The sequence below is a fragment of the Echinops telfairi genome, unplaced genomic scaffold, assembly GCF_000313985.2.
Source record: "Echinops telfairi isolate 266 unplaced genomic scaffold, ASM31398v2 ScPeMD7_4;HRSCAF=17, whole genome shotgun sequence".
NCBI classification, from domain to species: domain Eukaryota; kingdom Metazoa; phylum Chordata; class Mammalia; order Afrosoricida; family Tenrecidae; genus Echinops; species Echinops telfairi.
This window is the reverse complement of record NW_022103900.1, coordinates 17201794-17225087: the sequence shown is the minus strand read 5'-3', so window position 1 is coordinate 17225087 and position 23294 is coordinate 17201794. Positions and strand designations below refer to the sequence as shown.

The window sequence follows — 23294 nt, the reverse complement described above, 5'->3', positions numbered from 1 at the left end:
GATAATCTTTCTGTGAGCAGCCCAGAGTAGCCACTCTGTCACCAGGGCTCCCCACTGCAGTTAAGGCCAGCAAAGGGGATCCCAGTCCCTTCATGGAAGAGCTATTTACCCTCCCAGTAGTATATCAATCTTCTATTACTCCATGACAAGGAAGGACTGCAGTCAATGAAGATATGAAGACTTCTAGGAAAATATGACCCCCTAGGAATATTTTCTGCCAGGATTTAGTTAATACTAGGCTTTCAACACTGAAGAAAAGTAAAAGGTACTATATCCAACTAAAATAATATCTGGTTTTGGGGCCATGTGATTTTGCTTTAAGAGACTCTCCTGAGCCAAGAATAGGATAGGTCTCTAAGGTGCCCAACCCAGTGAACTAAACTATTTGGCTCTTCATTTACAAGTGGTCTCTTTTTGAAATGAGCAAATCTTAACACTTCATCAAGCTCAGACAAGAGACAAAAGGAAAGAAACAGCCTTTTAGGACAGCGAAAAAAATTGAGGCAGGTTGAGGATGCAAAAACTGAAGTCACCTGAATGGCTGCCAAGCTAAATGGAATCAAACGATTCCATTTCTTTAAAAACAAACAAACTCAAGCACAAACTTTTTTTTTTCCTCCTTGATTCAGTCTGCATTTCAAAATTGCACAGAGGAAGTGCCTGCCAAATCCACGATATACTATAGTTTGAGAGATGTTGGTGTTTTGTAAGACAGAAATTTATGAATCCAATTTGGAGGTTTATGACTAGTGTTTGAAAACCAGATGTATACACACACACACACACACACACACACACACACACACACCATCTATCCATTTAAGTTGTGGATGAAAAGAAAAGTACCTGCAGCACATATAAACTATCCATTGCATCACACATTTGAATGTGTGTTTCTAGAACTACTGATCTTTATGTGATCCAAACAATAAAGCTGTTCACAAACCTGACAGAGAGCAGCTTTTGCAAAGAGAAACAGTGAGCCACTGTCCCTAACACACCCATCAAACTGAACAATTAATATGGCATTTAGTGCAAAATTTTAAAAGCCATTGTAACACAATACTGCCAAGATTATTGGTTCCTGTTTTTAAAAAAATGTTGGTTTGCTTTGGCAGTGGTTTTCTAAACAAAATATAAAAGAATTAATTTATTTAGCAGACAAATAGACTTAATAAATTCAAAGGCGATCAAAAGAAACTCAGTGGTCCCAAGCTCCTCAAACTGCTGCCAAACTAACTTGGGTACCAGAGGCCACTGTTTAGTCTTAGTAACACACGCAAAAAGAGTCCAAACAGTTATTGTGTGGGTCCCAAAAGTCTGAATGCAAGTCCCAGTTTCTCAGTTACTGGCTGCATGATTTCGGGTAAATGACTTCACTTCAGCTTCAATTTCCATCTGTGTAATAGAAAGATCATAATACCAAAGTACCATGGACTGCCAAAAGAGCAAACAGATCTGTCCTGGAAGAAGTACAAGCGGAAAGGACCTGAGAGGCAAAGATGGCGAGACTTCATCTCATGTCGTTGGGGCATGTTCTCTGGAGAGGCTGCTCCTTGCTTAGGGACGCCATTGTAAAGTAGAGGGGCAGCAAAACAAGAGGAAGGCCCTTGACAAGATGGACTGACACTGTGGCTGCAAGAACAGACGCAAACATAAGAACAATAGTGAGGGTGGTGCAGGACTGGGCAGTGTTTCACTCTCCTGTACATGGGTCACTATGGGCCAGATCCAACTCCATGACACTTAACAACAGTAGAGGAGTTATGCTAGAAGCTGCTTTAAAAAGCATATATATATATATATATATATGGCTTTAGCACAGGGTCTGCTACCCAAGAAATGCCCGGTAATGGTTGCCATAATTAGCTATTCTTTCACGGGGAGAATGACCACATATATCTTTCTTTTTCACAACCCAGAACACTTGAAATTGCAAGTAGACTTTGTTGGCAATATGGCAGCAGAGAAAGCCTTCCTCACTTTAAAACAGGAACATGAACTGGGACATCACATTCGAAACTACGATGCCTAACTACCCATAAATAAAAATATGAGCAATAGGTAGAGAGAACTTAAGTAAATGAAAAACTTTGAATTTTATGATCAAATGATGGTGCGATCACACCAGAGACAATTATACTGTCAAATTCTTTGCAGCATTTTAAACTTTAACAGGTCAAATGTCCACAGCATCATCACAGACATCAACAGCATCTTCACATTATTCAGTATGCTGAAATTATGTATCATGATCTCAAGTATTTCCTTGAGTGTCACATGCTCTCTCGGGTGATCCTGTGCCTTTACATTAGAATGTAAGGCACTCTAAAGTTATGAAAAAGTAGCGCAGTGGTCATGTGTCTTCTTATCAGCAATACAGCAATCTGGATGGTACACTGAAATATTCTAGTCACAAGAGGGGACCAGGCTCCCTCTCTCAACGTTGTGGCATCTTCAAATCAAACATTGTGCTTCCTGACGTGCATCAATACATTCTGAGAATCCATGAGGATGTCGTAATTTAATGTTTACCTAAAATTATGTTAGTGATGTTCCTTTTGATAACTTTCTGGCGATCTTATGAATTATATGTAGATGAGCTAATCAATGCTATTTGCAAAGAAGAGCTCAGTTGCCAAGTAGAAAATGAATCAATAGAAAATGTAAAAGGGCATAATTGGAGAACGCTAAATTTTGTGTCTATTTTTGAAGAAAGGGAAGAAAATGATGATCTATATTTCTATTTTCTTATGTTCTTAGTTAGAAAAAGAAAATATAAACAGAAATGAAAACAACATGGCTACCTGTGGGATGGGGAGGAGAGGTACGCCCAAGGATGGAGGTTGATGAGCATTTTCATTGCATACTTTTGGGCATCATCTTAATTTTTGAATCATATCAAGAATTTAAAATTCAAAGCATTTTAGAAGAATGTTATGTATTTTATAATTGCCTATTTTAAGACAGTAAAAAATGTCATATAAAGGCTTTTTCTTTTCTTAAAACTTTTTATTGTGAATTGGGTGGAGGCTTACAGAACACATAAGTTTCACATTCAACAATCCATACACATTCGTTTCATCCTATTGGTTGCAATCCTTGTGATGAAACATTACTTCTACCGCTTGTCCTGTGTTTCCTGCTTCCATTCCTCTTTTCCTAACCCTCTGGACTTTATCCTTGGGTAAATGCTGCCTTATGGGTCTCCATGGTTGATTATGTTCTTTTTTCTAGTGTTATTGTTCACTGCGTCAGCCTGTCTCTTGTTTGCTGAAAACTGAACTGTGAATTTGAGTTCATTTGCTACACATTTTCTCCCTCTCTGCCCTAGAACTTTGAACATGATTCCTTTCAGACCACTTGCTAGTGATTGTTGGGCACCACATAGTTCTTCTGGTCTCCTGGTCATCGAAACTAAAGTTCACATGGTCATTAGTCTACTGAGATCATTGTTTCCATGCATCTCTTGATTTCTATCCCCCTCCTTTCCTCTGGGTAGAAAGAGAACAATAGTTGCATCCTAAATGGCTGCTCATGAGCTTTAAGATCCTAGTCACTAATTACCAAAATAGCATGTACAACTCCACATAGATTTTGTGGAATATGTTATGTCAGTTGACCTCGGTGTCCTTCAGGACTATGACTCTGATCCCCTGAGACTAGTAACTCATTCATTCAAGGTGTTCAGTTATATCTAAAAAGTTTTCATAATTTTACCCCCTGTGTGTGCTCTCAGAAACTCACAGGGGAAGTTCTACCCTGTCCTATAGGGCCACTGTGAATCAGCATCAACTCCCTGGCTGTGAGCTTGGTTTTGGCTTATGCTCTACCACATTCATGGATGTATCTGCAGCAAAAATGCACACATATATACAAATACCCTCTGTCAACTCTATATGTACTTGTGGATATACTCCCACCCTCCTTCCCACCCCATTCAGCTGTGCTTCTATCCATGCATACACACGCAGATCACTGTTATTACAAGATTATGTATGTGACAGTATTTTCCTCTGCTACCATTGACTCTTCATTCCTCTCATTGCCTTTTCCTGCTGCTATCTTCCCCTTCACCGTCTGCCAGTGACTTATTCTCCCTTCCCCATCCATCTCTGGTAGCCATTAAAAACTGCTCCTTTTAGCGTGAGGAGCTCATTCTTGATTTTTAGAGGAGTCTCATATTTGTCCTTTTGTGATTGACTAATTTCTCTCAGCATAATGTTCTCCAGATTCATTTGTAAGTTGCTTCACAGTTTCATCATCATTAACATTGCATAGTGTTCTATTGTGTGTATGTACCATAGTTCCCTTATTCATTCTTTCATTGATGGGTATTTAGGTTGTTTCCATGTTTTTGCTATTGTAAATAATTATACAATAAGTATGTTGTTGTTGTTACCATCCAGTCAGTTCCAGGTCCTAGTGACCTATGTACAACAGAACAAAACACTGCCCTGTCCTGAACCACAATTGTTCTTATGTTTGAACCCATTGTTGCAGCCACTGTATCCATCTTGTTCAGGGTCTTCCTCTTTTTTGTTTCCCATCTACTTTGGAAGCATGGCATCCTTATCCAGAGATGGGTTTCTCCTGTTAACATTTCTAAAGTAGGTGAGACTGAGTCTCGCCATCTTTGCCTCTAAGGAGCATTCTGGTTGACTTCTTCCAAGACAGATGTGTTGGTTTTTTGGGCAGTCCAAGGTACTTTCAATTTTCTTTGTTAGCCCATAATTCAAACTCATCAATTCTTCTTCAGTTTTCCTTTCACGTGTATATAAGAACAGATCACTGAAGACAAATGGTTGCATAAGCAAATGTGGCGAAGAAAGCTGATGGTGCCCGGCTATCAAAAAGTATAGCATCTGGGGTCTTAAAGGCTTGAAGGTAATCAAGCAGCCATCAAGCTCAGAAGCAACAAAGCCCACATGGAAGAAGCACACCAGCCTATGCAACCACGAGGTGTCGAAGGGATCAGGTATAAGGCATCATCAGAACAAAAAATCTTACCATAGTGAATGATGGGGGGAGTGCGGAGTGGAGATCCAAAGCCCATTAGTAGGCCACTGGAGATCCCCTTGCAGAGGGGTCTCAGGGAGGAGATGAGCCAGTCAGGGTGCAATGTAACAACGATGAGAAATACAACTTTCCTCTAGTTCCTAAATGTTTCCTCCCCGCTCCCACTACCATGACTCGAATTCGACCTTGCAAGTCTGGCTAGACCAGAGGATGTACACTGGTACAGATAGGATCTGAAAATACAGGGAATCCAGGGAGGATGACCCCTACAGGACCAGTGGTGTGAGTGGCGAAACAGGGAGGGTAAAGGGAGAATGGGTAGGAAAGAGGGAACCAATTACAAGGAACGATATGTGACCTCTTCCCTGGGGGACAGACAGCCGAAAAGTGGGTGAAGGGAGACGTCGGACAGGGCAAGATATGACAAAATAACAATTTATAAACTATCAAGGGCTCATGAGGGAGGGGGGAGCGGGGAGGGAGGAAAAAAAATGAGGACCTAATGTTGGGGGTTTATGTGGAGAGAAAATGTTTTGAGAATGATGTACAAATACTTTACACAATTGATGTGTGTGTGTATGGATTGCGATAACAGTTGTATGAGCCCCTAATACAATGTTTAAAAAAGAAAATATCATGGCTTGAATCAGACACACCTTGGTCCTCAAAGTAACACTGTTGCTTTTCAAGACATTAAAGAGGTCCTCATGTGGTGACCCATGCCAGCATTGAGCTGCTTCTACTGTCACTGGCTCCACAACACCTTTACCCACTGGCCTGTGATATTCCTGCATTCGGCATCATTGCATGTTCTGTATGAGTCTAAAGAGGAATTTATGGACCAGTATCAGACATATGGGTGAATATTGGACTTAAGGACTTGATCTGGACTGAGCTGGGATGTTTTCTCAATATATAATTGCTCTTTTATGTAAAGCTCTTTCAAACACATAAAAAAAGAGGTTCTATGTAACAGATTTACCCAAGAAATGAGTTGTTTGATAGATTGACTGCTGCTTCCATGAGCTTTGATTGTGGATCCAAGCAAGACAAAATCCTTGACAACTTCAAGTTTTTCAGAGTTTATCATGATGTTACCTATTGGTCCAGTTGTGAGGATTTTGATCTTCTCTATATTGAGTTGTATTTATACTGGAGACTGTAATCCTTGATCTTTACCAGCAAGTACTTCAAGTTCTCCTCACTTTCATCAACCAAGGTTGTGTCATCTGTATATCCAAGGCTGTTAAGCTTTCCTCCCACCCTGATGCTGCACTCTTCTTCATATAACCCAAATTCTCTGAAGATTTGCTCGGCATACAGACTGAATAAATGTGAGAGAATACAACCCTCACTGCATACCTTTCCTGATTTTTTTTTGTCCATAAGAAAGAGCTTTATATAAAGAGTAATTGTACATTAAGAAAATATCCCAGTCCAGTCCAGATCAAGTCCATAAGTCCGATATCAGCCATATGTCCAACACCAGTCTATAAATTCCTCTTCAGACTCACAAAACACATGCAATGATGCCAAATGCAGGATGATCACAGGCCGGTGGGTGGAGAGTCTTGTGGATCCAGTGGTGGAAGCATCTCAGCACTGGCATGGGGCTCCACGTGGCTCCTTCAGCTTCAGGGCGCTGGCTCCATCAGCATAGTTCCATGTGGCTTGTCAGCAGGAAGATGAAGCAGAGAGAGAGTGTGTCTCATCTGCAGGGAAGAAGACAGGAGTTCCCAGAATCCTCAGAAGGCCATACCCACAATGCAATAGTCCTTTCTATTTGCACAACTGCCTCTTGATCCATGTACAGGTTCTGCATGAGCACAATAATGCGTTCTGGAATTTCCATTCTTCTGAAGGCTAATGATAGTTTGTTAAAGCAGAGCCAAAGGCTTTGCATAGTCAATAAAACACAAATAAACATTTCTGGTATTCTCCTCTTTGAGCCAAGATCCATCTGATATCAGTTATGATATCCCTTGTTCCAAGACCTCTTCTGGATCCAGCCAACTGACTGGAAGAGACCCATATTTGTGCCCATTCCAAAGAAAGGTGACCCAACAGAACGTACAAATTATCAAACAATATCATTAATAGCATATGCAAGTAAAATTTGGCTGAAAATCATCCAACAATGGTTGCAGCAGTGCATTGACAGTGTGCTGCCAGAGGTTCAGGCTGGATTCAGAAGACATGGAACAAGGGATAGCATTGCTGACAATATTTATGCATAAATCTATTAATGTCACAGCTTTTATCTCTCCAGGATCTATGCCAATAAAGGGCATATATACCAAATTAATTGCCAACGTTAACCTCAACTGTGAGAAACTGAAAGCATTTCCCCTGGGAACAGGAAAAATCCAAAGATGCCCTTTATAACCACTCCTACTCAATATTGTGATGAGTCACAGCCAGAATTATAGGAAAGGGAAAGTAAAATCATCCAAATTGGCAAAGATTTGCAAATGATATGATCATATAGATGGAGAATTCCAAAGACTCAGCAGGACATGTCCTAGGATTAGTTGAAAGATTTAACAGAGGGGCAATTTCCTTTCCAGAAGTGGGGCACAGTCAGCCTGAGGGTCGTATATGACCCATGAAATGAGCAACAGCTATCATCACATGCCTTACCAAAGAAAGTAGTTCTGGCATTGCATTAGAGGTGAGATAATTAAATGATTGACCAGTATAGCCCAAGAATGGTGTTATCAATAAATAGCCTTGGCAGAAAAAGGTTCCCCACCCCTGCTTACACTCACAAGAAGAACTCTGAAAAGGAAGTCAAGAAGTAAAAGAGCACTTACCATAGTCACCCCAAAGGTGAAATACTTAGTAATAAATATAATGAGAGATACAAAAGACATGTACAAAGACAACTACAAAACATTACTCTGATAGACCAAAAGAGACCTACCTAAGTGGAAGAATACACCAAGTGAAAATGTCAATACAGACCAAGTACTCTACAATACAATGCAATCCTGATCTAGTTTCCAACATCATTCTTTAAAGAAATGGAAAAATTAATCACCAATCTTACATGAAAAGAAAAGAGACTTTGAATATGCAAAGAACTACTGAAGAAGAATAAATTAAAAAGCCTTTCATTTCCTGATCTCAAAACCTACTACCCAGCCACAGTAGTCAAAACAGCCTAGTACAAGTCCAATGGTAGGCACACAGACCACTGGAATAGAATTGAGAACCCCAAAGTAAATGTATCCACCGACAGACTATTGATCTTTGACAAAGGAGTAAAATACATTAAACGGGGAAGAAATAGTCTAATAAGTGGTGCAGGCAAAACTGGAGGCCCATTTGCAGAAGAATGAAACAGAACCCACATCTCACATCCTATGTAAAAATGAACTCGAGATGGATCAAGTATCTAAATGCAAAACATAGAACTATAAAGAGATCGATGTGGGAATAGCTTTGCTGTCAGACAGAGGGCATTGTCGAGTCCATTCAGGAAGATGTAATTAGGTTAAACTCTACCACCTTATCATTTGGTTTCCCTTTTGACCCATTGAAGTGGTTCTACTTTTTAGTATTTTCTGCTTGCTTTTCAATTGAGGTTTCTCTGTTTTATTTTGTCATTGTGTTTTATTTGGTTTGTTTCTTTATTTTTGCTTTGTAGGATTTTCTGTATATGAAATTCAGGATAGGTAAATCTAAAGAGACAGTAACTGTATCAATAATTACCATGGGGCATGGCAGGGAGAGCAAGGGCGTAATGAGCTAACAACAGTGAGTATGAGAAAGAAGAAAATGTTCTAAAATTGATTGTGGTGATGCTTACACAGCTCTTCTTAATATGACTGAACTATTGAATTATATACTATGTGAATTATATTTCAATAAATCTATTTTTTTTAAATAAAATGAAGATCATTAATTAAAAGTAGGGACAAATTTATAGGCACTAATGAATAGCATACATATACAGTGAACCCTCGCCACTTCGCGCTTCGACTTCCGCGGCTTCACTCTATCGCGGTTTTTGCATAAGAGCACATGCTCTGTCATTACTGCCACTGATTGGCTCATACTGTGCACGCTTGATGCCATAAATAATATAATAAATAATAAATGATAATTGTAACGTCCAAAATGTTTTACTGTATTTTCCCTTTTTCGTTTAATAAATTGGGTAATACGAGTGTAATGGTGACTAAAGGGTGTTTTTTCATGTCCTCTATGCTCTAACTATGAAAATATTTGATTTACAAATAAGGAATCCTACTTCGCGGAATTTCATTTATCATGGTAGGGTCTAGAACCGATTAACCGTGATAAACGAGGGTTCACTGTACTATTAAATATAATGAAAACCACAGACAGAAGCCAAACTAGGTAAATGGGACCTCCTAAACACTGGAATTTAATGTACATCAAGAGATTTCACCAAAAAAGTGAAATGGGAAACCAAAGACTAGGGGGAAATTTTGAGGAATGACAATTTGACAAGGGACTAACCTCCAAAATTTACAGAAAACTTCAATACCTCAACAACAACAACAAAAATGTCAAATAAACCAATTTTTTAAATGGCAGAGGACATGAGCAGATGCTTCACCAAAGAAGCCATTCAAAGTGACCAACAAACATGTGAAGAAATGTTTCCAATCATTAGCAATTTGAAAGGTGCAAATTAAAACAACAATGAGATACCACCTTGCTCCCCTATTAAAAGCGAAGTTCAAAAAAGTTGAACACAGCACAGCCTGGTGAGGGTGCAGAATCTGCAGCGTTCACACACTGCGGGTACAACTGTAAAATGATTCAACCAATGTGCAAAACAGTCTGACACTTCCCGTAAAAGTTGGAAATACCAAAAATGTCATGGAGTTGGCTCCAATGTATAGTAACCCTATGTAAAGCAGACCAAAATACTGGTTCTGAGCCCTTGTCACTACTGTGAAGTTTGAGCCCATTGTTGCCGCCACTGTGTCAATCCATCTCCTCAAAGGTCTGTCTTCCTCTTTCTTGCTGCCCTTCAGTCTTACTAAGCATGACGTCCTTTTCCAGGAACTGGTCCCCTGGAATAATATGTGCAAGGATGTGAGACAACGTCTCACCACCCTCATTGAGGAGGAGCGTGCTTCTTCCAAGGCAGGTTTGGTGTCCTTCCGGCAGTCCAGGGTGTATTCAGGATTCCTTTCCAACTCCATAATTGAAGAGCAGCTACTATTTTGCAGTCTTCTGTAGTCATTGTCCAGCTTTCACACGCATATTAGCTCCTGGAGAAGGTTAGGTCAGGCACATCTTAGTCCTCAAAGTCACGTTTTTGCTCTTTAATGCTTTATAGAAGTCTTTTGCAGTAGATTGTCTTAAACATACAAACCACAAAATGCAATTTAAATATAGATAGAATATGATGGAGCATCGTTATATGTCATCTCTTACCAGGGTCTTGTAACTCTCACCAAATGGGTGGGATTATGCAGCTATGGTGATTGTAGCCACCAAGTGGATTGCACAGCTTGCTAATAATGCTAATAATGCAAATATGGCACCCTTGTGGGGACAGAGCCAGGACAATAAGATATATGGAATCAAAATGAGGAGGTAGGTCAGTTTTGCTATCCCAATAGACCTAAAATAGAAGCCCTAATGGTGCAGTGAGTCACACTTTGGACTACAAATCAAGAGGTTAGTGGTTTGTGTGCACCAGCCACTCCATGATAGAGAGTTAAGGCGGTCTGCTTCTATAAAGATTGACAGCCCCAGAAACGCTAGGAACCAGTTCTACTCTGTCCTATAGGGTCACAATAAGTTGGAATTGACTTTATAGCAATAGATTTGGGATTTTGGTTTTTTAGACTTACAATGAGTCATCTCAGAGGCAGAAAAGAGGAAACATTAGTATCACTAAGAAAAAGAGATGGATATAGAGTGTGTTCTTTAGTCTTAAAGCCCCTGCACTGAGAGCCTCATAGATTCAGGAGACATAAAGAGAGACTCACAGCTCTGGAAACAGGGCAAAACAATGAAAAATACTGGCTGAGAAAGGATAGCAACAGAACAAGCAGCCTAGTGCAGTGGGCCGCCTCGCCCACACAAGGCAAGGGTGCAAGAGCAAGAAAGCCGACTGCCTTTGGGCAGCAGCCTTCCTGGTGGAATATGCCTCTGGGCAATTATTGGCAGAACTGAAAGGCATTGTAACACTTGCCTAAGCAGGGAAGAGGCTGGGCTGAGGGACCTAGAGATTGAGGGTCAGAGAGAGGCCTGCCTGTGGACTTGGTTGAGAAGAGGCTGTCCCGATTAAACTGTGTTCTGCATGGCACCTGGTCCTGAATTGTCCCTTTTTGAAACCTTGGCTGCTGAGTTGATTCCAACTAACAGTGACCTTAGATGACAGGACAGAACAGCCCTAGAGGTTTCCAACACTGCAGATCTTTACAGAAGCAGACTGTCACCGCTCCTGTGAAGCGGACGGTGGGTTTGCAATGCCCACCTTTTGTCTAGCTACTGAGCACTTAGGCACTGTGCCATCATTTATCACTCCCTAATAAGCCCTGCAACTGTGAGGATGGTCTGTGAGTTCTGTGTAACCATCGCAGTGAATTATCCAACCCAGCAGAGAAGTAGCGAGTGCTTTAGGAGGGTTGTCTGTGTCAAAATTGGTAAAAGGTTGAAGAGAGCAGGGTGGTCAGCTTCATAGTAATCAGCTGTTGATACTGCTAATGAGTCTTCCCCCTCCGAGTGAAGTTGGGGAAGAGTACCTGACAGTGCTGCTACCACACCATTTACAGTTGAGGAAAATAAACGGCATTGCTGTGGGGTAAGCATTGGACTGATAACTGCAGGTCAGAGGTTCAAACCCATCGGCCACTCTGCAAGAAAGACGAGGCTGTTGGCTCCATAAAGATTTATACCCTGGGAATCCTATAGAGAAGTGGTTCTCAACCTTCCTACTGCCACGACCCTTTCAAACAGTTCCTCGTGTTGTGGTGACTTATTTTTGTTGCTACTTCATAACTGTAATTTTGCTACTGTTATGAATCATAATGTAAATATCTGATATACAGGATGTATTAGGTGACCCCACAAGGGGTCCCAACCCACAGGTTGAGAACCACTGCTATAGAGGGTTGCTAGGAGTTGGAATTAACTCAATGACCATGGGTTTGCATTTTGGCTTAAGACAATAGCTGATGTGTAATATGTCTAAACAAAGAAAATGAATAAGTCTTCATTAAGGACAATTCAAATAGTCCTTAATTAAAACAAATAAATGCATAACCACAACTCATATTTGATCAGCAATATCTTGTATGTAGGTTGTGGTAAATTTGCAAAAAGCAATAGTAATGGAAAAAAGCAGAAGGAAATATGTACCAAATATTTTCAATTAAATCATGGCAAACTGTGTTAACTATTCAGGTAATTAGCATTTAACATTAAAGAACAGCTCAATGAGATAGAACCATGGTTTCAAAATCCCCCAGACATGGTAATGAGTTATCTTATTTGCATATTTTATATTTTTGTTGTAGCAGATACAATAGAAATTATTTTCATTAACTGCATTTATTAATGCATTCATTAGCTATTGCAATATTTTTAAATCAGTCATAAGATGAACAGCTAGGACTTAAGTATTCATGAATCATATATATACATACTTATACACATGCAGTGAGCTATGGAACTATTTCTATGACCACTTGTAAAGGAAAAGCATGAACATTACAAGTAGTGATGACCAGGTGGTTGCATGGGATCTGGCTGGCTGGGCTAATCTGTCTTTCCTCCCTGACCTTGGCATATGCATCTCTCCCAAACCTGGCTGCTGTGACACCTTCTATGGAAGGGCAGGAGTAATAGTACTTGTCTAATTCCACAAAGTGAATCAAAATCTCGGTGAATGGGAGTTCACACATACCTCTACTCTCAAACCTTTTTACCAATTCTGACACCTGTCAACCCCAAAGCACCATCCTCTTCTCGTCTGGGTTTAGGAATCCACTGCCTTGACCACACAGTACTCAAAGACCACACAGTACTCAAAGACCATACCTATTTGAGTGGTTTATTAAGGAAGAGGGTACAACCCAGGATCAGGAGCAACCAAGCTCAAACCTGGAATCGGGATCAAATGCAGGGAAGCAAAGTCTCCTTCAGGGGAAGACAGCTCTCTCAGCTCCTCTCCACTGTGCAGGCCTCTTCTTGGACTCCTCACGACTGGCTCCTCTTGGTCCCCTTCAGGACTGGCTCCTCTTGGCATACTGAAGGTAGGCTCCTCTTAACTCCCTCCGACATGCTCCTCTTGGTCCTGCTGTCTGTCACCACCAACCCTGCTACAGGGTCCCTTCCAGGTCAGTTACTACTGGCTCTGCCACTGGGATCCTTCTGGACCTCTTACTGTCTTCAGTGTTATAGCTTTTGACCCAGTGCTATAGCTCTTTAAGGAGGTTCCTTTCTCTCTGATTCTTCACTCTTCTTTTCCGCTTCTGCTTCTGCTGGTTTCCTGTCTGAAAAATCTCTGTGGGGTTGGCTGCATATATGAACAAATTGTCTTCAATAACGAGGCATGGGCCTCCACCACAGGGCCACAGACTGACCAATCTCAGTAGGCTACAGATACTGTATTTTTGAAACTCACGGACTAATCCTTTCAGAGCAGGCCACAGGGCAGGACCAGACAAAAAGCATTAAACCTCAAGTTATTCTGATCTTAATCAGGAAAGGTCAGTCAACCTAGACAAAAGTACCAAACTCTCCAGGGTCAAAAATTAGGACTAAGGCAATTCCTCAGGGCTAAGAAGAAAAATCCCTCAAGTTATTTTTCCGAAGAGCCAAGGCAAAGGGCTACAGAGAGGAATTCACTTGACCCCAGCTTCCTACCCTGATTCACATGGGACTTCTAGGAACAGCTTGAAACCTAGAAACAAATCACAGTGCTGTAAATGCTGTGGTTTGTTAGAGACCTGAAAAGTCCTGATGCAGCTCAGAAGGATCTCCCCGTTCTTTCTACGGCCCAGAGCCCAGGCAGAGATTCAATTACTTATAAGAGGAGGGATACCTAAGGTTGAACAGGAAGCTCGCTGCACAAGGACTGAAAGCTCAACCCGCTATGTTTGATAGGCCATGTGTCTCTTCCTGACTCGTACACAAGTGTGGTATGGATGAATATAAACTTTAAGCCATAATGTGACATATGGATTAGTGAATGACCTATTCTGACCCTCTTCTTTTTACTGTAAGATATAAAATCTTATGACATGCACTTCCAGGAAGTCATTTGGAAGCACATACATTTGAGGTTACAGCCAGGTCTTCGGATGAACACAATTGTGGTTTCTTCCCTGAGCTCTCTCTTTCTCTGCCTTTCCTCTCTCTCTTTTTCTCTCCTCCCCACTGCATCTTTCTCTATTTTTCCCCTGCTCATGACTTAGCCCCATACCTATGGCCGTGAAGAAACAAAGGTTTTTCTCTGCCTGGCTGGTTCAGATAAAGCTCACATTCAAGTCGAAATGGTCTTCTCAGCAGCCATCTGCCACCCAAGCTGCTTGCATCCATCCCTGAATTCTCATTTCTAAAACTGGGGAGGGATCAAGAGAGTATCCTGTCTACTTATTCCACCTCGTGACTCTATTTAGCCTGAGGTTTTTCTTTCCCTGCTTCTGGTCATTTCAGCTCCTTCTTGCAGGAACCTACCTTCTTGAATCATACTCAAGAATCATATACCTTGTCTCATGTTATCTCTCTATTATTCCATCAGCAGACTGTCAACTTCCTGCCCTTTCTACAACCAAACCCCAAGCAAACCAAGCCCATGACTGGTGAGGGGTTTCCTGCTCATAGCCGCCCAATCACTGGCATTACACCATGTCCAGTTATGTCGAAGCACACGATTTTTAAGCACATATTAAATTAAGAAAGTACAATGACATAGGTTTATTTAATCAGAGAGAAAAATAGAGGTACCTATAGCCAAGACACTGAAAGAATCACTAAATTTTAGCGGTATGGATCTGATCAAAACAAAACAAAAAACAGTTCAAAGTAAATAAAGATGCCTAGACAGAAAGTAAAATTAAAGTTAACATGAGTTGCAAGTGTGGCGTAGAGGTGAAACCATAGTCTATATATAGAGGCCATTGTTAAATAGCAGGGTTTGTAGAAATCTTACGATTATATGCAAAATAATTTTTGTGCTAATTTTCCTGTGGGGAGATCACACAGATTTCATCAACTTCTCAGAGGGAGTCTGTGACCCACATAAGGTTAAGATATTGAAGGGCAGTTAGTGACTAAAATATTAAAAGGACCTCACACTAAGTAATTGGTTTATGGATTTAATAGTTAGCCTATTTTAAGTAATAGTTTAAAATTCTCTGTGTACATATTAAAATGGTGTCATCATTTGTAGGACTACATAGCATGAGTCCAGGGAAGTTTCTCAAATCACTTCATATGTGACCCAGAAAAGGTGAGGAAATGTTTTAACGCTGTGTTTCTTTGATGATGTGAATCATCTAGAGGACTTTTTTTTTTAATACATATATAAATAGGTAACTGGACCACACCCCACAAATCTTGTATCAGAATCAGAAGGGAAGAAAAACAGCAATGTTTTCTTTCAGTGCCTTAGGTCATTTTTAGCAGCAGAAAGCACTTTATAAAAATTTTCCAAGATGTTATTATTGAAGTGATATCTTTGTTTGTCACCCCAAAATGATAAACTAAAAAGGAAAACAGGAAACCTACCGGGAAGCTTCCATTCTAACAAGGATATCATCTAGTCAAAGCTGGAATTTTTTCTTGATGAAATTCTGAATTATGCCAGTTATTAATAAATTATAATTGCTTAAAACATTTGGAACTTCATAGCAACATAACATGTATTAAAGCTAATTTTCCATTTCATTATGCAGCCAAATGCAAAGATTTTCCTACTCTGACAATTTTTCCATTGCAGTTATTAGAATATACTTACTGAAAATATTTAGAGAGTATCATGTATTTGAGCCTAAGAATTTGATGAATTATCATGCCTAAAGTATTAAGAAATTAATAAAGGAATCTTAGCATGAAAAGCAAAACATTAAAAGCAGCGGCAGGGGGTCAAGTAGTCTCTCTCAAACACATTATTCCATTAAACTAAGAGTTTGCTGGTTCTTTTTTTTTTCTCCATAAAAGGAATGTTTTTCTTATGTATTACAAATCACCCCAGGGAGAATATTTATAATGGTCACTTCAGTGGGCTAACCCAGCTAGTTACAGTGCCACACTAATAAAAAACATACTGAGTGGAAATTTCTTTTTAATTTAAAAAGATGTTGGATTTTCAAAAATCATTTAAGAAAAAGTCATGGGCAATTTACATAATTCCACAAATATTGGTTTATGATCTACTATAATCAACCCGAATCTATCAGCCCCTAAGGATACCCCTTTCCCCTAAAAAACGGAAACACTGACCTTACGTGTTTTCTGACTCGTGGTGACTCCATGTGTTTATTCAATAGAACTGCCTCATACTATTTTTGTGACTGTAATCTTTATGAAAGCAAATCACCAAACATTTCTTCTTCGACACCACTGGGTGGGTTCAAACTGCCAACCTTTAAGTTAGCAGCTGAGCACAAACTATTTGTGAGACACGGGCACCCTCACCACTGAGTAAAAAATGATTAGGGCACACTTCCTACACTCAACAGAGCTACCCTAACCAAAACTCACTGCCATCATATCAATCCCAATTCATAATGGGCCTACACAGGGTTTGAGGCTGTAAATCTTTACAGGAGCAGGTAGCCTCATCTTTCTCCCAGGAAGCAGCTTGTGTGTTTGAACTGCTGATCTTGCGGTTAGCCATCTAAGGCTTACCTGACAGTGCCACGAAAGGTCCTTTTACCCTATTCTCAAAAAGAAACCCACTCACTGTGGAGCAACCTATGGACTCAACCCACTTAGCTGACAGTTTGCAGCTCAATGCATAGTCCAGTAGCCACCAGGGCTCCTCGCCCTACTCTCAGACAAATTCACTGCCAAAGAGTCAATTCTGACTCCTAGCCACCCCATAGGGCAGGATGGAACTGTCCCTGCTGACCTTTTGGTTACCAGGCAACATGTACGAAATCCACTAGGTCACCAGGGTTCCTCTATCCTACTTTAGATATTTTTGTTTTCTATCCCCCACCCCCTTTTTTTCTTTTGAGTAAATTATATTGGAGTTGTCAAACATTTTCTGTAAAAGATCAGATAGTAAATATTTTATACTGCACAGGCCATATCATCTTCATTGCAACAATTCAACACTGTTGTGTAATATAAAAGCAGCCATCAACAGTATGTAAAATAAAGAGCATAGTTTTAATAAAACTTTATCTACATAAACAGACTGCTAACCAGATTGGACCCCGTAGGCTGTAGTTACTATGAGCCAACATCGACTTAACTAAACTAGGTTGTTTATGTTGGTGACGAAATAATGTGAGTGCTTATTTAAGCTTTCAGATTTTTATCATATCTGTTTACTCAAAATACATGGATCAGGAACACTGAAAAGCAGACAGTCAAGGAGATAAATCAAACCTGACCAAACTCATGGCCATGGAATTGATTCTGATTCATAGCAACGAGATAGGACAGGGTAGAACTGCCCCTGTTAAGTTTCTGAGACTGTAACTCTTTACAGGAGTAAACAGCCTGTCTTTCCCTCACAGAGCTACTGGTGGTTTCAAACTTCTCACCTTGTGGTTAGCTTCCAACTTATAACCAGTATGGCACCAGGGCTCCTGTCCAAAGAGCTAGATGATAACAAAAGAATTGCAGGGGGGAAATGCTGAGGGAAATCAAGAAAGTTGTTAAAAGTGGATAGGTAGCATCAGCCAAACAAATATAATTCATCAAGAAAGACCTAGTTCTATGGAGCAAAAAATAGTTAAAACAATTGTGCACTCTTGATCACACTTGCTTCACCAAGATGGCAGCTGCTAAGGATGGTGGTGCCACCAGAGAAATGGCCACAGGGAGTGGGCAGCGGCTCCACCTGGGAATTCCTGAGGCCGTGCTTGTGGAAGATGTAGATTCTTTCATGAAATAGCCTGGGAATGAGACTGCAGATACAGTACTAAAGAAGTAGATGAATAATACCAAAAGTATAAGTTTATGGAACTCAATCTTGCTCAAAAGGAAAGGAGTCTGCAAGGACAGATTCCAGAAATTAAGCAGACTTTAGAAATTCTCAAATACATGCAGAAGAAAACAGAGTCTACAAACAAAAACAAAAACAAAAACAAAAACAGAGTCTACCAATCAATTCCCTGGAGACCAGATTCCTATTGGCAGATAGCCTGTACTGCAAAGTTTCCATTTCTCCTCCTGATAAAGTGTGTCTGCGGCTGGGGGCGAATGTAATGCTGGAATATGACATCGAAGAAGCTCAGGCGCACTGTTGGAAAAGAACTTAGGAACCGCCACAAAGAAACTGGATTCTCTCGAGGAAGACCTGGACTTTCTTCAAAACCAATTTACTACCACGGAAGTCAATATGGCCAGGGTTTATCATTGGGATGTAAAAAGAAGAAACAAAGATGATTCTACCAGGAACAGAGCATAAAGCTGGCAATTGAAAATGTGGTTCAGTTTTCCAAGCATACATTATTTTGAATACCCCAAAGTTTATTCTTAAAGACTGACATAACTTTGAATGATTTTTTAGCAGCAAGAATGAGGATTAAAACTTTTTAAAATGACAAATGGTATTTTTTAATTCATAAACAACAACAAAAAAAACAATTATGCAAAAAATAAATAACAATGATGTTATATATATAAAATAATTTACTTCAATGCATAATCATCTTAATAGATGTAACTTGCTTTACAGATGTGCTAAAAATTGGGTGTAAATTTAATAATATTTAAAAATATTTATATATGTAATACACATTTTTTACAAAATTAAAATCACAAGTAAGCATAAAAAAATAATTGGTACTTCCTCAAATCCTTCCAACCCAGGGGCACTACTGATTATTCAATTTTTTTTTCATGAGTTAGAAAAGCTCATTCTACTGTATAGAAGATCCTTCAGCAGCTTGAAGGAGCAGAGCTTCATCCACTCATTGGCTAAATTCATGTGTTGGAATGCTGAATTTCCTCAAGTGGGGTACACTCAGTTCCCAAGCCCCAACATCCCTTCACTATGGAAATAATGTCTGCCAGACACTCGATGAGGTACTTCTTTGAGATCAACTCACTGCATTTCCCCATCATCTCAAAAAGCACACTCTTTTACAACGTCTGTGTTAGAAATGAGGAATCTGAGGCTTGGAAAGATGAACTATTTCCTCAAGGTCAAGCAGCTAATCAATCAGTGGCAGAATCACAATATGAATCCATGGATTCTGTTCCTTACTCCATGCTCTGAATCCCCAGGAAAAGGTACACATATTCCCTAGTCTACCAGTATTATGCAGCCAGTTTTATGACACTCCCTGTTCTATGTATGAATGTCTCTGCCACACACAAAACAGTCAGGAAGCAATGTCACAATTGAAAATGCTTGCTGCGTCATTCTTGTGCACTGTTTTGTTTCTGAGGGCCATATTTAACCATTTAAGTCAGTATCTGCCTAATCAATGATTTTGAACCTCTTTTGGGACCCAAATAATCTGAAAAACATTATAAAAGTAACAGAGAATTTTCCCCAACAGAATATACCTTGACAAGGTGTGGTGACTCTGGAGGTGCACCATTCTCGTCTCCTTCAAGAGAACCTAATGCCGGAAGCACCCTGGACCAGCAGCTCCAACCACCGTTCATTTGGATAGACAACTGTGTTTACAACAAGGCCAGAGTTGCCCGAGTCTGCACTAAACCAGTGACCAAGCATGGGAGTGATTCCGATGCTGATGTCCATCTGCTCCTCACACGATGCCCCCAACCAAGACCTTTTGGAAACTCCCTATCAGCCTGGCCAAGACTTCCTTAGAACTGTATTGTACTTTGAGACCTCCTACCTAATCCTACCTTCCCCGTTTCCTTTCCAGACTTGTATTGCTGTGTGAGAACATGCTCCCCCTACTCCTGCTCCCGTTCCTTTATTGCCCACAGGTATTTTCCCAGGAAAAGTTGCTTGTCTAATCACTTCTTGGCATCTGTCTCTTGGAAGGTCCAACGTGACACTTTGTGCAACTTGTCAGAGGACTGCTGATCTCCTGCAGTCCGTGGTGGATCCCTTTGGGTTGTGAAAACAAAGGGTTAAGAACCTCTCCAGAAAAGAGGGAACCGATTACATGGAACTGTGTGTGACCTCCTCCCTGGGGGACAGACAACCAAAAAGTGGGTGAAGGGAGACGTCGGACAGGGCAAGATATGACAAAATACCCATTTATAAACTATCAAGGGCTGATGAGGGAGGGGGGAGCGGGGAGGGAGGGGGAAAAATGAGGACCTAATGTCGGGGGTTTGGGTGGAGAGAAAATGTTTTGAGAAACGATGTACAAATGCGCTTTACACAATTGATGTGTGTATGGATTGGGATAACAGTTGTATGAGCCCCTAATAAAATTTTAAAAAAAAAAAAAAAAGAACCTCTCCAGAGGTTACAATGAAAGTCAAATGAATGATGACCACTATGTCAATATCTGCATTATTCTCCTCTCAAGAATTTTGCCAATAATTTAAAGAACTATGTAAACTTCAAACTTCGAACAATAACTATAGTTAAACACTAATCAAATAATGGTCATTAATGGTTTTTAAAAATCTACTGGGAACAAATGGGAGACCCATAAAAATGCCTTAAATTGCAAAGATTTCTAACATATTCTCCAAAATAGGTCTTCCAGAAAGAGCAATAAAGCCTGCAATACGGAAGTGTTTAGCTTGGTCATGGCCCACTGAGACGTAGAAGTCACTTAACCTGTCTTTCTGCCTTATCTCTGAAATGAACGGGTGAGATGAGATCATTTTAAGGAACCTTTCAAATTCCAAAATTCTACAATACATAGATTCTCTTTCAAGCATATTAATAATTACTTTTAGGGAGGTAAAATTAATTAGAAGGCAAATACAATAAACTCAATAGTCATTTCAGAAGAAACTAACTGGCGATTTTAAGTTTACTTGAAATCTTCAACATCTGGCCCCAGCCTCGTTTTTCAGCCTTATAAGCCATGATACAGCAACACCTTCCTGCTCCTAGTCTCTGTCAAGCTCATTTTGCACATAGGACTGTTACGCAGTTTAGGAAGCAGTCCTTGCAGCTTTTCAAGTGCTGGCTCCTTCTCATCATTTAGGCCTTGGCTGAATTGTCACCTCTACGCAAAGACCTATGTGAACCCCTGTCTAAAATAATCTACATAGCCCCAACCCACTTCATCATCGTATCTCGCTATACCTTCTTATCATTAGTCTGTGATGGGTTGTCCACCTCTCCCCCTCTAGAATAGAAGCCCTATAGATGCACCTTTTGGCTCTTTAATTAATATATCATGGCATGTAGGAACCAATAACAATGCAACCACTGCTATCGAGCTGATTCAAAGTCATAAGGATTCTACACAGGATTTCTGAGGCCATAAATCTTGAGAGCAGATAGCCTCACCTTTCTTCCAAGGAGCAGCTGGTAGGCTGGAACCACCAACCTTGAGGTTAACAGTCCTACGCTGAACCGATAGCACCATCAGGACGCTATGTAAGAAGTACTCAGTAAATGTTTATGATATGAATGTCAACCGAGTGAATGACTATATGTATGTTAAGAGAAAACATACATTTTAACATTTAAAAATAAAAGGAATTTAAAAAACAATCTCTCATTCAATGTTTCCCCGTCGTATAAGAAGCAGAATATAGATTTGGCTGTGTGTATTGCTTTTCATAACTAGAGGCTATCACAGCCCAAATGTGAGCCAGGAGCAGCACTGGCTTTCACGTTGGGCTGCATTTTTTTCCCTTCCCCTGTGGGAGGTCAAAAGAATTATACAGTGATCAATATCAAGATCATGTTCTAACTAATTAAACTAACATGCTTAAACTTAGCTTTTAATATTTGGAAACAAGCAAGTATCAAAATAATTCTACTGATTTCCAAAGAATTGAAAAGCCCAGTGCCTAATAGTAAAGCAATCAAATAGCTCTATGAAAATGTAGTTACTATAAGAAAGTGATAGTAAGAATGAGTCATGGTGGGGTCTTCTCCCCCACAAGGCAAGCCTGTCATTCATTTTAATGTCATAAAGTCCAAGGAAAAGAAAAGCTTTAAATCAACTCTACTTTTTTTTATGACAATAAAAGGAGTTGGCTCATTAAGAAAAAGTATACAATTTGAAGCTTCTTATCTTGATTCTGCCAGTTACTATGGTGTTGGGCAAGTCATTTAATTTTCCTTGGCCTCAATTTTTAAAATTTGTAAAATAGAGACCATCATGCCCACTTCTACTGGCTTTGAAGACTGGTGATACTCTAAACCACTGAGTAGGTGCCTATGAAATAACAAATGGCCACTGTCCTGGACAACGAGAATGCTTGACAATGGAATGCTCTGGTGCTCAGGAGTCTGTGTGTGGAGAGGAGAGAAGTCAGAACCACCTCTACAAGCCCATTTCCCACACCTTCCCCCATTACCTCCACGGCCTACCCCATAGGCTCTTCAGTTCTGGTGTCACTGTCAAACCATGCAAACCATCAAGCTGATTTTTACCATAGCAAACCTACGAGAGAGAGAGAGAGAGAGAGAGAGAGAGAACTGCCCAGGTGGGTTTCTGAGACTATTAGTCTTTATGGAAGCAGAAAGCCTCAGCCTTCTCCCTCAGAGGGGCTGGTGGTTAGCTGCCCAATTCATAAACCACTACCCCATCAGGTGTACTGCTATAGGCAAGAGCTATTAGCAAAATGCAAGGACCTTTGGCTAGGCAAAGCACCTCTGGCCCTCTGGCAAAGACTTCTTGCAGTGATCTGATGATGCACCTTCCTCACCTGATCCCTTTGAGGACTGATGACACCAACAATTGATAGAGTTGGCAATCAAGATGAAATATTATCTTCTAAAAAATTAAAATGTATTTATTTTTGTTATAAAATCAATCAACACATGTTCATTTTTTAAAATTAGAAAGTGTAGTTAAGTTCAAAGAAAAACAAACAATAAAAACCATCATGTAGACACATATAGCCAACCTCTAGAACATAAGTTTTATGAAGCCAGGAATTTTGTCTTATTTTTCTTCTCTCCACTGCATGCATTCTCTAGAGTACTTGACCATTGAGAGACTCAATTAATATGTGTGTGTGTGTGTGTG

The 23294-nt window shown here is 40.1% G+C and overlaps 1 protein-coding gene and 1 pseudogene across 1 annotated transcript in view; one reads left to right on the top strand and one right to left on the bottom strand.

Annotated features, from left to right (window-relative positions):
* The window catches only part of CCDC148 (coiled-coil domain containing 148), a 314586-nt gene that overhangs the window by 266192 nt on the left and 25100 nt on the right, over nt 1-23294 (bottom strand). The gene's annotated exons all lie outside the window — the stretch shown is intronic.
* LOC101655862 lies at nt 17969-18618 on the top strand (annotated as a pseudogene).